Source organism: Quercus robur, chromosome 4 (genome assembly GCF_932294415.1).
Source record: "Quercus robur chromosome 4, dhQueRobu3.1, whole genome shotgun sequence".
Lineage (NCBI taxonomy): Eukaryota > Viridiplantae > Streptophyta > Magnoliopsida > Fagales > Fagaceae > Quercus > Quercus robur.
Window position 1 is genome coordinate 44,767,575 of NC_065537.1, and position 14,984 is coordinate 44,782,558.

Here is a 14,984-nt window from a genome sequence, read left to right on the forward strand (position 1 = left end):
TCATATTTAGCATTATTCCATTATTCACAAAGCAAAGCACTACCTGAAATATTTTAGAGAGCAAAAAAAAAACAAACTTAGCAAAGCACCACTTGAACTATGACTGATTCCATGCTGAAATGTGACAAAGTACAGATCATGAACCAGGAATTTACAATATTTTTTCGCACTCCAAAGATATATTAAAGAATCCATTTCCAAATCTCAGAATGGTTTTTAGTGTGCAACAATCTTTATGAAATTACGTCCATTGCTTATGAATCAAATGGATTGAAAACGAATCTCAAAACAATCAATCCATTGTCAACTACAAAAATTATGAAGAAACAGCCCCAAGAATAATTTGCAGTTCAGTTTCACGTCTGCCTTCGTCACTAAGAAGAAGAAAAATTAAATTCTGCTAAATAAGCTAAAGCCTCTTGAGTTACTGCTGCAAACTGTCCATAGATGCAACCTCTCCTTTGGACAATGTAACACAATCCTTACAATCATCAAGAAAGCCTAATAGCTTTAAATAGATTGTGTCATAGTTCACCAAAGTAAGGGAACATGAAGCTCTGACCCTATCCGTTCCAGTTGAATCAAACACCTCATCTAGAGTACCAATACAACCAGGAAGAGCAACAAGAAGCAGTACTATCAGAACAATTCCTCCTGTCCTCAAAAGTAAAAATAAAAGACCTGCACTATTAAAAGCAATTCATGCAAATGAGATGTATCAAAATTTGGTGATATGGTAGCAACGATAGTATCACCTGCAAGTAAGGTAAGTTTCTAAAGGTAGATATGAATGAAAATTTGAGGCTGTCCATTCACCAGCTTCTTTTCCAATCTTAAATCCACCCACTGGTTTTCATGCTTGTAAAGCACCTTTAGTAGTTCCATCCATTAGCCCAGGACCAACCCCACTTCTTGAAGTGCAATTGACAAGATTCACAATCTGCTCCATGGACAGTGGAAGATCATAAGAAAAGGCTAAGCACAGTCAGTGGGAAAAGTATGTTTCCAAAATGCAATTTGTGGTTGTGTTTCCAAGTCTCAGCATTCTCTATGCATGTGAAAACATACAGAAATTTACATGCATGCATGAAAGGCAAAGCAGGCAGGAAGCCATACATAAAGTCACATGCCTCTCTTCTCAACTCTAGTGCTTGCAGATAATGACAATGACCAAGTCACATCCCTGAAGAATGCAAGTACACGAGTCCACGCCCAAGTTAGTGTAAGAGTTCATAACATTGTTCTCTCTCTTTTCCTTCTTGTCAAACAATAAAACCAAACTCCCTACTAAACCTTATTGCACATTCAACCAAATCGCAAAGCATTTCATAAATTCACAAATTTTCTTAGTGCGTGATACTCTTGGAACTACAATAAGAATTTCTAAATCCTGGCATTAAAATCCATAAATTTCATAGTTCACTTTCAATTCTCTACTCTGACCCCCACTACCAAAAATTGATATTAAAAGTACAATTGGATAAGTTTGACAAGAAAGTAATAGGACCCAGATATCTAGGCATGAACTGAAGAATAATTATAAAAAAAATTTTAAGTTGTTCCTTTTAGATATATAAGAATGCTATTTGTTTCTACTTACCCAAACTGTTCATTTGCCTTTGTAGAATCGCAATCCTTACTTGCCTGCCAATATATTTAACCAATCTTAACATAAAAGTCATCCATGAAGACCATTTGTTTTGGTAGAAATCAAAAGCAGGTAATGTTATGCATTCACTTATGAGCTGAGAAGGCTTGTATGTGCAGCCTAACTCCCAGAACTTCGCAACAGGCAAATTAATTACTGTAGCTGAATATCAATTAATTAATTATTTTTATTTTAAAATATAGCCCCAACGGTGTAATATGATTTTAATTTTAATTTTAATGATGGAAGGTGATAAAATAGATAAAATAGTTTTAAAGTAGTTTTTGTATATTTAGGGTCTATTTGGGATCCATTTATTTTATTGAAATTGAAAACTTTTTACAGAAAGTACTATAGATAAAGATAAAAATTAGCTGAAATAGTATAGTGGGACCTATGAATATTACCAGAAAGTGCAAGCGAAGGAGTAGTGTACCATTAGTTATAAGACTTCGCTTCAGAGCTTATAAGGCAGAAAATGGGGGAAGATTCTTTCGATGTAGGACTTCAAAAGATACTGTGCAAAAGCCAAAGGCTCTAAATCAGTACATTTGAGGAACCCACAGTCAATGTAGGCTTGATTATTCTATTTTGTTAAGTTTATTTAACATTTTTATTTTTATATCATTGTCATTATCTATTTGTCATTGATATTAATATTATAAAGATATTTAAAATTAAATTAGTATAAAAAATATTTTATACATATAAATTTTCTTTTCTTTTCAAGGCGGCCGCAGGGGGTTCATTTTGAACCAGGCCTGAAATAGATGTGCAGCCTCCTCTGTGTTCATCCAATCATCTGTTATAGATAAACAGATTCACATTATTGCATTCCCAAATGTTTTAGGCACGATTACAAACAGAATTTATTTGATTTTCAAACTAATGGCCATGGATGGAGTTTAGACTAGTTAAAAAGCTTATTTGATGAAGAGCCATTAAATGCCATTATGAAATCCCCATTGCTACTAAGAAGCAGTCCTAATAAAACTGGTATGGATCTTAAGTAATAAAGGAGAATTCTCTGAGATTAGCTAATAGTATTTCTCAATCACACAGGTTCACACAGACGGGTGACGATCTTGGCGGAAATTTGCAGAATCTAAAGCTTCATGAGAGTTTAGAAGAGCATGCTTCTGCATCATTCAAGAGAAATGTTTCTATTGATGAAAGCCAAGTGAAGGAAGCCTCTCACGGGCCTTTTGAAGCTTAATTGTGATGTGATGAATAATGACAGAGCTTGTATTGCCATTTCAATCTGTGATTGGGGCAATATAAAAGTTAGGTGGGTCAAGAAAATTATGTGGGTTGCACCAATAACAGTAGTTGCTCAGGCTATTCTTCTTTTGGAACATTTAGATTTCTGAAGAGATGAAATTGCAGAAAGTGATCATATATTGATGCTATAAGAACTGGAGGATAGATTGGTATTAGCAAAGGAGTTTGATAGTTGTTCCTTTGTTTGGAATAATAGGAATGCAAACCAAGTAGGTCATAGTCTTAGTAATTGGGGTATGCATAGTGGCTTGTAGAGGGGAGAAAAAAACTTCTGTACTGCTGAGGACAATGGACTTTACTGTTTTGTTGGTTTATAAATAAAGTTTTCGTTTGTGCAAACCAAAAAAAGGGTAAGTCTTATTTACAATAAAATGAAATAATTACTCAAAGTAGTTGGCAAACCTTTTTCTCTTTACGAAATAGTCTTAATTCATTTGAATTTGGGTCAAAATCCATTAACTTATTACCCCACAATTGATCTTCAAGCTGGTATAATTGCAGTTAACTCATTTCCTTTGGATGAGAGTATTGTTGTCCCAAAAAGAATGAAATCAAATAGTTAATATTTAACAAACAGAGAAGTACTTAATCCTGCTCGTGTTACCGCACAAGTTCATTGTTATCCTCAAAAATTCAGAAGGCACCTACTGAGGGAACTTTTCACAAGTAAGAGAGCACCACCATGGTGATAGAAATAGCAGCAGCAGCAGTGACAATAGCGCCTGTGGTTCACACAGGCACCATTGTAGTGCTTTGAATTTTGAAGTCAAGGCCTTGTACCAAAAATCTTAAAGATATGTATAACAGTTAATTTTTTGCCGCATTCTATTTTGTCCAATAACCATATTGTTCATGGTTCATTTAAAAATAAATAAAATAAAATGTTAACCATTTCTTGGTACCAAAGTACCTACAAAACATAACCAATCAAAAAGCAGCATAAGGTACCAAACCATGGTAATTTCTGGCTGCTCACTAATTAAAGAAAGCTATAGGTGAGAACTCATTTTTACTGGATCACAAAATTAACAGTAAAAGACAATTTCTTCATTTGTAATTAGATTCAGTCAACTGATTCTAAGGTGAAATATGAAAAACTACAGATCATGAACCAGGATTTCACAATAATTTTTCCCACACCAAAGAGACATCAAAGCATCCATTTCCAAATCTCAGAATGATTTTTGGCTTGCAAAATTCTTCATGCCATTACATCTATACAGATCATGATCCAGGATTTCACAATAATTTTCCCCACTCCAAATAGATATCAAAACATCCATTTCCAAATCTTGGAATGCTTTATGGCTTGCAAAATTCTTCATGCCATTACATCTACACAGATCATGAACCAGGATTTCACAATAATTTTCACCACTCCAAAGAGACATCAAAGCATCCATTTCCAAATCTTGGAATGCTTTTTGGCATGCAAAATTCTTCATGCCATTACATCTACTGCACATAAAATCAAATACATTGAAAAATAATCTCATAACAGTCAATCAATCGTCAACTGCAAAAATATAAAGACACTGTTGCCCCACAAATACTTTGCAGTTCAGTTTCACTTCTACATTTGTCACTAAGAGGGAGACTATTAAATTCTGCTAGATAAGCCAAAGCCTCTGAGTTAATGTAGCAAACCATCCATAGTGATGCAATCTCTCATTTGGGAAATGTACCCCATTCCTCACAATCATCAATAAAGTCTTATTGCTTTGAATAGAATGAGTCATAGTTCATTAGAGTAACGTAACAGGTGATTATAATTAAAAAAATAAAAATAAAAAATAAAAAAAAAAGGAAGGGAAAAGGAAGCTCTGACCCCATCCATTCTAGTTGAATTAATGCTAATATTTCAAACACCTCATCCAGAGTACCAATACCCCCTGGAAGAGCAACACCAGCAATTCTATCAGAACTACTGCTCCTAACTGCAGCATCCACCAACCCATGCTACCTTGCAGAAAAAACCGGCACTACTGAAAAGCAATTCATGCAACTGAGAAGCATCAGGTGACAACAATAGATTATCTGCAAGTAAGATAAGTTTCTGAAGGTAGACACAGATGAAAATTTGAGGCTGTCCCTTCACCAGCTTCTTTACCTATCTTTAATCCACCCGCTGGTTTTCCCACTTGTAAAGCACCTTTTGTAGCAGCATGCATTAGTCCAGGACCAACCCCACTCCATGAAGTATTCAAAAGTTTCACAATCTGAAGACCATAAGAAAATGCTAACCACAGTCAAAAGGAAAAGTATGTTTCCAAGATGCAATTGTGGTTTTGTGCTGCCAAGTCTCAGCATTCTTTATGCATGATTATCTCAGCATGTGAAACATGATTTAGATACAGAAATTCACATTCATGTAAGCCAGGCAAAGGAGGCAGGAAGCAATCTATAAAGTCACGTACTTCTCTACTCAACTCTAGTGCTTGCAGGTAATGAGAATGACCAGGTCCCATCCTTGAAAAACACAAATTCAAGACTCCTAGACCAAGTCTGTGTATGAGTTCATAACATTTTATTTTTATTTTTTACATAATTAAGTTTGTAACATTGTTCTATCTCTCTTCTGACCTTTCAACCAATAAAACCAAATTAGCTACTAAAACTTTTCGCACATTCAACAAAATTGCAAAGCATTTCATAAATTCACAAATCTTCTTAGTACATGACACTCTTGCAAAGCATTTTATTTTTATTTTTTACATAAAGAACAGAGCAATTCCAGAATTGTTTAGAGATGAAGAGCTGTGTCAAAACGATGTCGTCTGCGATCTTGAGTAAGTGAGTGAGACACGCTTGAGTAAAACGATGCCGTTTATCTTTTAATGAAACGTCGTCGTTTTAAGCTTCTTTGAATCAATTTTACCGTTGCCCTTGTGACCGTTGGAACAGCGAGTCTTCTTGCTTCTTCTCTTGTTCATTAGTTCCACTTTCAGCCTGCCAATATAAATAACCAATCTCAACGTAAAAGTCATCCATGAAGTGATTGCAGTTCCATTTTTGGTAGAAATCAAAAGCAGGAAATGTGATGCATTCACTTATGAGCTGAGAAGGCTTGTATGTGCAGCCTAACTCCTAGAAATTGGCCACTGGCAAATAATTTGGAAAAGCATCCCTCTATTGAAATGCAAAAGAATTTCATCGACAAAGCCACTACATTTTTATGATTTCAACTTGCTTAAATTCAAGCTGCATCCCACAAGACCTTCTCATTCCTATGATCTCATAATACGTCTTTTATTCAAATGGTTCTTTTGGCAGCATACTGCAAAACAGGCATCCAAAATCCCATAGTGGACAAATTAAAATTCTTCAAATCGCTTGAATACTTTTCTGTTTTGTTAATCTTTTACATCCAACACCGGAATTGATGCTGAAATACCTGCTTGTCACTAACATAGACATCCCCTTCACTTCAGGGAGCAACTACTAATTATGCTTCAAATTCTTTGTTATCTTATTTGAGAAAAAGAAAATTTTCTGCTAGTACATGAAAGATTCAACATGGTTCACCAGATTCACTGATACTGTACAATAACCATGTCCTCTGTTTTCAGAATAGTGGAAAGTGAAACCAAACTAATCTAAGTAGTCTCAAACTTCTTTCTTTTTCGTTTTAATCTTTTTCTTTTTTTCTTTTATTTTATTTTATAGAAAATTCTCAGTTCCTAGCATGACTGATAATACACCCAATGCACACTCTTAAGTGATAATCCACCTCACTAATTTAGTTTTGCATCCATATGTATAAGAGTGTAATCCACCTCCATATGTAAAAACATTAACTTGATGACAGCCTGATAGTAAAATATTGATATACACGACAGTTATGAACTCAGTTGTATGGTCAAATATTATCATTTTCACCAATATGTTAGTTTTCAGTCCACAAAAGCAATCATTCAAAACTGTTATTTTCCAACAAACTAAATCATCTATCAAAGAGCAACAAGAATGTACTAGCTCAGATAAAACCCTCAAAAGAACAAAAATGAAGGGGGATTGCAAAGTGGGTTAACCTCAATTTGGTTCGTTGTCCTATTGAAAATACTCCAAAGGGGGGGAAAACTTAATAACAATAATAGTGAAAATGAAAATTCAAAGTGGGTTCACCTCATAGGCCTGCTCAAAGCTTTGGGTGTCAATCCATGCTGAGACAGATATTCAGCACTATAAACCTTACTCAGATGACTCATCCCCCTATCACAAATAATAGTTACAATAGTGTGGCCAGGGCCAATGGATTGTGTCACTATCATTATGGTTTTTTGAAATTTAGAATCACTTGGAAATGACTGTTTCTTAAATTGAATTTAAAAATCATTAAATTATAAATAGAAAGATTGGATATTGTACTTCCTTGCAGACATCTATCAGTTTCACTGATACAAATCTGCAATCAAACAGCAGGACAAAGTGTCATCATACAACCACAATTAAAGGATAGTCAAATTAGTATGTTGTGTCCCAAGATGTAGAAGCTTAGTCAAGAAATCATCACAAAATCATTTGGTATCTAAGAATTGTATAAAATATAAATATTGACATAAAGAGATGCATTCATATCAATCTTTGTCAAGCAAATAAAAATACACTGCCTTGCAATTGCATAGTTTAATCAAAATTACTTTGTTTACTTACTTTACTTCCCACAACCCCAATTGCCCAATGCAAATCTCACCCAAGAGACAAAACAACACATAAGCCAAAAGGCTTAATCACAGTACTGGGTCAAGTTAAAGTCAAATAAGTATATATTGCAAGCAAAGGGATATCAGTATATCACATACACATACACATTTCTGCAACTTTCAATATTTAGTTTAGTTCCACAGAAAAAGAGAAAGAGAGAGAACTGGGATAAGGCGATGAAGGCTGGACAGAGACAGTGGGTCTGGCAATGTAAGAGGCTGGGTTTATAGCAATTTAATTATTATTATTATTTTTATTTTGTTGATATTAAAATCTGTATGAGGAGTGAGAACGATCTTGGGTTTTTTTTTTTTTTCTTAGATTTAAAATCTATTGGGCCTGCTATTATTATTATTATTATTATTATTATTATTATTATTCTTTTCAGATTTTAGTTCAATAAAATTTTTCTTTAACTTTTCCTTTTTATTTGAAAGAACCTAATATATTCTCAAGAGGACCAAATTATAGATCAATGTTTAACTTTACCGGGCTTAAAAAAAATTTAGCATGGTCACAACTATTTTTTAAGGGTTGACAAATATAAAATTTTTAATTATTATATAAAATTTTTTTTCCCAAAGGGTAGGGTGGTCGTGATGCCGCGTTTGTGTCACATAGGAAAGTGAACTGGTGTAATAGTTTTCGGACAAAGTTTAACTACAAAATTAGTTATAGCTTAAGGGTACAACCTTACTTAATAAAATAAACATTACTACATATTTTGAAAATCTAACCGTTGAATTATATGTTTTTTACATTCTTAATACACATGTCAAATTTTGTGTTAATCAGATATTATTTAGTATATGATTTATAAGTTTATATTTTATGCATAATCTTAAACTACGAAAACTAACAATTAAAACAATTTATCAATGGCATAGCTATATATTGATCTCTAATTTTCTTGAAATTTTGCATGCATAGAGAATATAAGAAGAAAATGTAATCCATTGGTGGAATTCTCAAAATTCACCTCTAATAAAAAAAATATTAAGTAAGATTTTAACCTTAGACTACAACCAATTTTGTAACTAAATTTTGTCCATAGTTCTTTAAATAATAACACAAATGTCATTATTTACTTCTAATTGATGCCAATCTACTTCAAACCTTATATTTTCATTGATGATTGTGCTTTAGATCCAAAGTTATATCTATGTTTCATTACTTCTTGGGAAAACTCTAAGGGATTTTTTTTTTCCTTTATTTCGTCTTCCCTTTTTATTCTTAAAAATGTTATGTTGTCTATATGAATATCAAATGGTTTTATATATATATATATATATATATAGAGAGAGAGAGAGAGAGAGAGAGAGAGAGAGAGAGAGAGAGAGAGAGAGAGAGAGAGTATGTAGTCTCTTAGGCATTTAAATTAGGACAATGTTTGGTTACAAACTTTGTTATAATCTAAAATTACTACTCCTACTAATGAAATTAACATGACTAATTTTATGCTAATCAAATGTTATTTATTATACGATCTTTAAACTTATTTTTTATGCATAATTTTAGATTACAAAAATTAAAAATGTAAACATTTGATTAATCACATAATTATTAATTTTTGACATTCTAAAAATTATTTAAGCACAAAGGATATAAGGAGAAAATGTAATTTGATGGTAGATATATTTGTCAAAAATCACATCTAATAAAAAGAAATTGATCGGAATTGTAGCTTTAGGCTACAACAAATTTTGTTGCCAAATTTTGTCTTTTAAATTATTGGTTAATAAAATTTTAAAGAGATTTTCTCCTTTCCTTTTTATGGTGGATCATATGTTCTTCTTGTGAATTTAAGGGTTTATTGTTGAGATAATGTTTCTTGTGGTGACTCGCTATGCTAAGAATTCCCATTAATTGTTTGTCCCTTACAAAATCTACCACATGAAAAGAAATAACAAAAATGTTGAATTGTGAGGACATTATTTACAAATTATCAGACAATTTTTTTGGCCTAAACTTATTTTCAATACAAAATTTTTAATATCGTAATTCAATCTAAAATAGCAAACATCTAAACTGTCATGGTCATTTGATAAATTAAATATAAATAAAAACCAAATAGAGTAATTAATTTTTTTTTTTTTTAATAAAATGATACTAGATGATACCACAAACAATTTTTTTTTTTTTTTTTTTTTTTTATTATAGAAAAAACACTAAAAGTTTACGCATTTGGATTAAGAAAATAGACGCAGTGGAGAGTGGATTAGTGACCGTCTATATGCATGCGGGCTATGAGGCACTTGTTCACTTGGAGTAGTGAGGTTGATATAAAAATAACGAGGGTAAAACAGCATGGGACATCTTGCAAGCACAAACACAAGACAACTAAGAGATGAGGAAGATGCTAATCCATGTCGGAGCTTCAAAGGGTTCATCTATTATTACTTACTAGTTGCGAACCCGCGCGTTGCGCATAATAATTATTTTTATGGTGGTTTTATTAAATTTTTTTTTACAATTTAAACTAATCTAATAATGAGTAATGTATTTCATAATTATATTTTTATTTATTATAGGAACAATCATAAATGTAATATAGGAACAATCCAAAACACCAAAAAAATGTAAACTAAAAAAAAATAATAAAACTTAACAATGATTAATTGAACCAATATTAGGATAAAATTTTGTTTTTGATAATCTATTAAGGTTATTTTCTTTGTAGAAATTATAATTTCGGCCGCCCAAAACATATTATCAAATAAACAATTATTAGAAAAATCTAAGAATTAAATTTCTATACATGCATTGTTATAAAATAATGTGGGGCCAGGGGACTTATGACCCGGCCCATGCTCTATTAGGGCCCAGGGCCCGTGTCGAGGAGGGTACTTACCGAGAACGAATGGGGAAAGGTCGAAATGCCGGGGGCACAGCCGAGGATGACCCTGTCCTCGGCACTCTAAGACTTCAAAGGGAAGAGCAACATCTCGCTGAAAGCTGCCCCCAAAAAGCCCCCTGAAGGAGATGCGAGTAGAATGGGACCCACGTGGGGGTACGGTGCGAAACTGGTTCAAGGTAAATACGTCCCCTCCACATTAAATACACCCGCCGACGTCCTAATCATGTTAATGAGAAAAGACGCCTGGACAAGATGACTTCGATCATCGCAACTAACAAAAAGCTTTGAGAGTCCGCGTGGCCTCTAAGCGCTTGGGGCGTTCATTCTCGGCCGCCTTACTCTGCTTGTTCACTTCCTCCTCCATCCTATAGGTGGCCTGGAGAGCCTGTCAAGGGAGATAAATACATTGTGAATGACAGACCGGGAGTAAGAGTTAATAAAGTTTTAGGGTTCAAGAGCCTTACCATGCCCAAGTACCTCTTCGTACTGAGGAAAACCTCCTGCATCCTCATTTTCTTCAACCCATCCACGTCGGTGGGAAGTAGCATGGTTCTTCCTAGTGCGTCTGCCACATAACCACCATCGCCATCTCCAAGGTCCCTCATGGACGCGGTTTCCAACAGTGGCCCCCCGTGGAGCATTGGGGCGGGAAGCCAGGCGCTTGGCAAGGATTGGGCCTCGATCCCCTTTCCCTTGCCTTAGGAAGATTGGGCTTCGATCTCTTTACCCTTGCTTTGGTGCCCAATCTTCAATTGTTTCGCACGCGGGACTTCCTCCCTCTCCTTAGAAGGTTGGGATTTTCCCCCATTCATGGTTTCCTTGCCCTTGGGACTCCTCTTTCTCTTTGAATCAATGGTCTCCGACCGAGGAGGCAGAGCTGGTTGGGAAGGAGCAGGAAGTTTGGGGTGGGGGGATTGTGGCTGTGACTTTGTGGAAGATGACCTAGTCTGGATAGTCTGGGGCTGAGGTGGTGGGGACGGAGCATTGGATTGCGGTGTTCCCTACGCACCCTTCCCCGGTTGACCCTCGAGGAGGTCGAATAAGCTGGTCGGGAGTTTTCTCTTAAGTCCCATCTCGGCTTGGGAAGATGTGCCTACTAATGACAATTTCGCCTCGAACAAGGTTGAGTCACCTATATCACCAGAAGGATCCTCGAATTGGTTGGCTAGGTCAAATACCCCAAATCCCTCATCGGACTAATCTAACTCGCCTTCGTCCTCCGCTCCTTGATGAGATGAGGAGAGGTCCACCAGTGGGATGCCCTCTGGGACAGATGATCCTTCGGAGATTAAAAATCCTGACTCGACCACGGTAATTTTTGGGAGCCGAGGATGGCTGATGCTGATCACGTGCCTAGGGTCGGCAAATGACTTCTGAAGGGGAGCGTACCCTAATATTTTGTGAGCGGTTCGGACTTGACCATCTCCATCATTTATGAAAACTACTGCTTGTAGAACAGTCTCCAAGTCCACCCGGTTAACTAGGTGAAAATGCCGTTGAAAAGCGTGTGGATCTGTAAAAAAAAAAACATACGCATGGTTAGTTACCGAACCACATCAGATTAGAATGGCGCAAAGGGTCGACGCCCTTCCATCCCCTATACCCCACCTGGTTCTCCTTCTACCATGGGGCATGGATTGCCATCATGCCATTCACCGGAGACGATAAGGAAATCCTTGTTTAATCCCTTGTTGGAATCAGGGAGGCATTGAATTAGTCGAACCTTTTCGTCTCTCGTCTTCATGTAGTAGGATTTCCCCTTCAAATTTTGGAGATTATAGCACCAATTCACGTCATGATGGGTCAGTCTTAGCCCCATCTTTTCGTTTAAAGCATCCACACAACCCAGAATCCTAAACATGTTGCCGGTGCACTGGGTGGGGGCTAATCGGAAGTGCCTGAGGTAACCCTTCGTTACCGGCCCCATAGGGATTCTCATACCCCCCTCTACAAAGGCGAGGACGGGAATTACCACCTCGCCCGTTTCCCTCTTATAGTACCACTCCCCCATCTTACAATGCCTTAGACTTACGTTGGGAGGAATCCTGTAATCGGCGATGAACTTTTTCATCGCCTCTTCAGTATCGACTAATTTCTTCAGTCTCAATTTAGCCATCTCTACGATTTACTAAACAAACTCAACTAGCGACGGGAGAAGAAAGGGAACCAAAGAAAAATAAACCCAGAAAAGAAAAAGCACAAGTTAATGGAGGCAGGGAACTTACAGAAAAGAGGAAAGACGCTTCGGACAGGCTTTTTGTGCTGGAGATAGACTTGAGTTTGGGTGAAAGTTCAGATGAACCCAGGGAATACGCGCTAGAACTCTTAAGTGCAAAACTGAAGAGACAAATCCGTTCCAAAAATCATTTATGCTTCCTATTGAGAATAACTGCACGAATTTTCCCGCCCATAATGGCCAAGGAATCCCCACCGTTAGATCTCCATCATGCCGTAGAACGTGGGAAACACAGAGCCGCCTGCATTTAATGAGGCCACGTTTCACCTTCCAACGTCTCCAGGAACGTGTCTCGGGCAGATGAAAGGTCTCGGGAACCAATAGGTGATAAGGATTGACAGGCATTGACAGATGTCTGATGTCATCAAAACCCTCCTATCCGTCCGAGGAGCCGGATAGCAGGATTTTGAGGGGCTATTGTGGGGCCAGGGGACTTATGACCTGGCCCACGCTCTATTAGGGCCCAGGGCCCGTGCTGAGGAGGGTACTTGCCTAGGACGAATGGGGAAACGCCGAAATACCGGGGGCACAGCCGAGGATGACCCTGTCCTCGGCACTCTAAGACTTCAAAGGGAAGAGCAACATCTAACTGAAAGCTGCCCCTAAAAAGCCCCCTGAAGGAGATGCGAGTAGAATGGAACCCACGTGGGGGTACGGTGCGAAACTAGTTCAAGGTAAATACGTCCCCTCCGCATTAAATGCACCCGCCAACGTTCTAACCATGTTAATGAGAAAAGACGCCTGAACAGGGTGATTTCGATCATCGTAACTAACAAAAAGTAAGGTGGGACAGCTGACGGGACGGGTACTGAAGTAGGCACCTGCCTGATCAACAAGTGAAGAGCTAAGATCAACCAAGAAGGACTATATAATGTGAAGGTTGATGCACCAAGAAAGTGGCTGGGAAAAACGGCCAAGAACTAGAGCCTCCCAGCCCGCCTCCAGGAGAAAGACTCCTCGAGCGAACACGATTTAATTCTATATGAACACCACGACGAACCACCGTCCGGTGACCAAGACTTAGCCTTTCAAACCCACGCTCTACAAATTATATTGTTTGGGCTTATTTACGTGCGAACCCAGTATCGTTTTGGGTCGTTACAAATCGAGTCCTTACAAATAATAATAATAAAAATAAAATTGCAAAAGTTAAAATTTGTCATCTATCCGGTTATTTTCATTTGGCTAACATTTGATTTTCTTTAAATAAATGGCATTATAGAGTACTTCTAATACAACTATTAAGAGTGCTTTGTCCACCACAAAGGATTAGAAAATAAACAAAAATTAGTAAAGTCTCATAGTTTAACATCTAAATTGAGTACTATAAAAAATCTTGCTATGTAAAAGAATAAATACCAAATTATCCAAATCATGCTATGTAATAGAATAATATTATATTTTTATATGCTATATTTAATTCTTTAGAATGCAATAGGATAACATTTAACAATCAAAGAGAATAAAAAAAAAAAAAAAAAAAAAAAAAAAAAAAAAAAAAAAAAAAACAACAACAACAACAATTTAAAAAAAAAAACTAAATCACAATTTAAAAAACAAAATTTAATCGCATTAACCCAAAATAGAGTTTTAAAGAATATAAAAAATTATCAACCTAAAGTAGAGATGCAAGAAAAATAAAAAAATCCACCAAAAAATTTAAAGAGAGAGAGAGAGGGAACCTTTTTTTTGTGAGGGAAAACTATGCATAAAATAGAAGAGATAGTGACAAATTTATAGTAAGAGGGTGTGAATAAGAAGAGACAAAAATAAAGGAAGATGAAGGGAAAGAGGAATAGTGATATTAATGTAGAGGGTAGTGGGGAGATGAAAAGGTAAGGGAGTGAGAAAGATTGAAGAAGTAGTGGGGAGATGAAATGGTAAGGAAGAGAGAAAGGTTGGAGAAGTGTGAATATTAAAAAAATAAATGTTAAAAACAATTATAAGAAAATTGAAAAAAAAAAAAAAAAAAAACCCTCAAGCTTGAAAGGCTTCAACGTTGTTTGTTTGTTTGTTTGTTTTTTTTTTTTTTTTTTTTTTTTTTTTTTTTTTTGTATTTTTTTTCCTCCTTTAAGCTGAAAAAGCTCACACAAAACCCTAAAACTGAACTGAAAAGTCTTTGGGTTGGGATTGATGGTGAAACTAAATAAATAAGAGGTGGGCTGGATTAATTATATAGATTTATTATAGGGTGATATTGAAAGTAAATAAATAAGTAGTGAGTTAGATTTATTATAGGGTGATAGTGGAAGTAAATA

The 14,984-nt window shown here is 35.9% G+C and overlaps 2 pseudogenes; both read right to left on the reverse strand.

The window, feature by feature from the left end:
- Nucleotides 1-374: 374 nt before the first annotated feature.
- On the reverse strand, nucleotides 375-4,332 carry LOC126721958 (uncharacterized; annotated as a pseudogene).
- Nucleotides 4,333-4,441: 109 nt separating this feature from the next.
- On the reverse strand, nucleotides 4,442-12,606 carry LOC126721959 (uncharacterized; annotated as a pseudogene).
- Nucleotides 12,607-14,984: the final 2,378 nt, after the last annotated feature.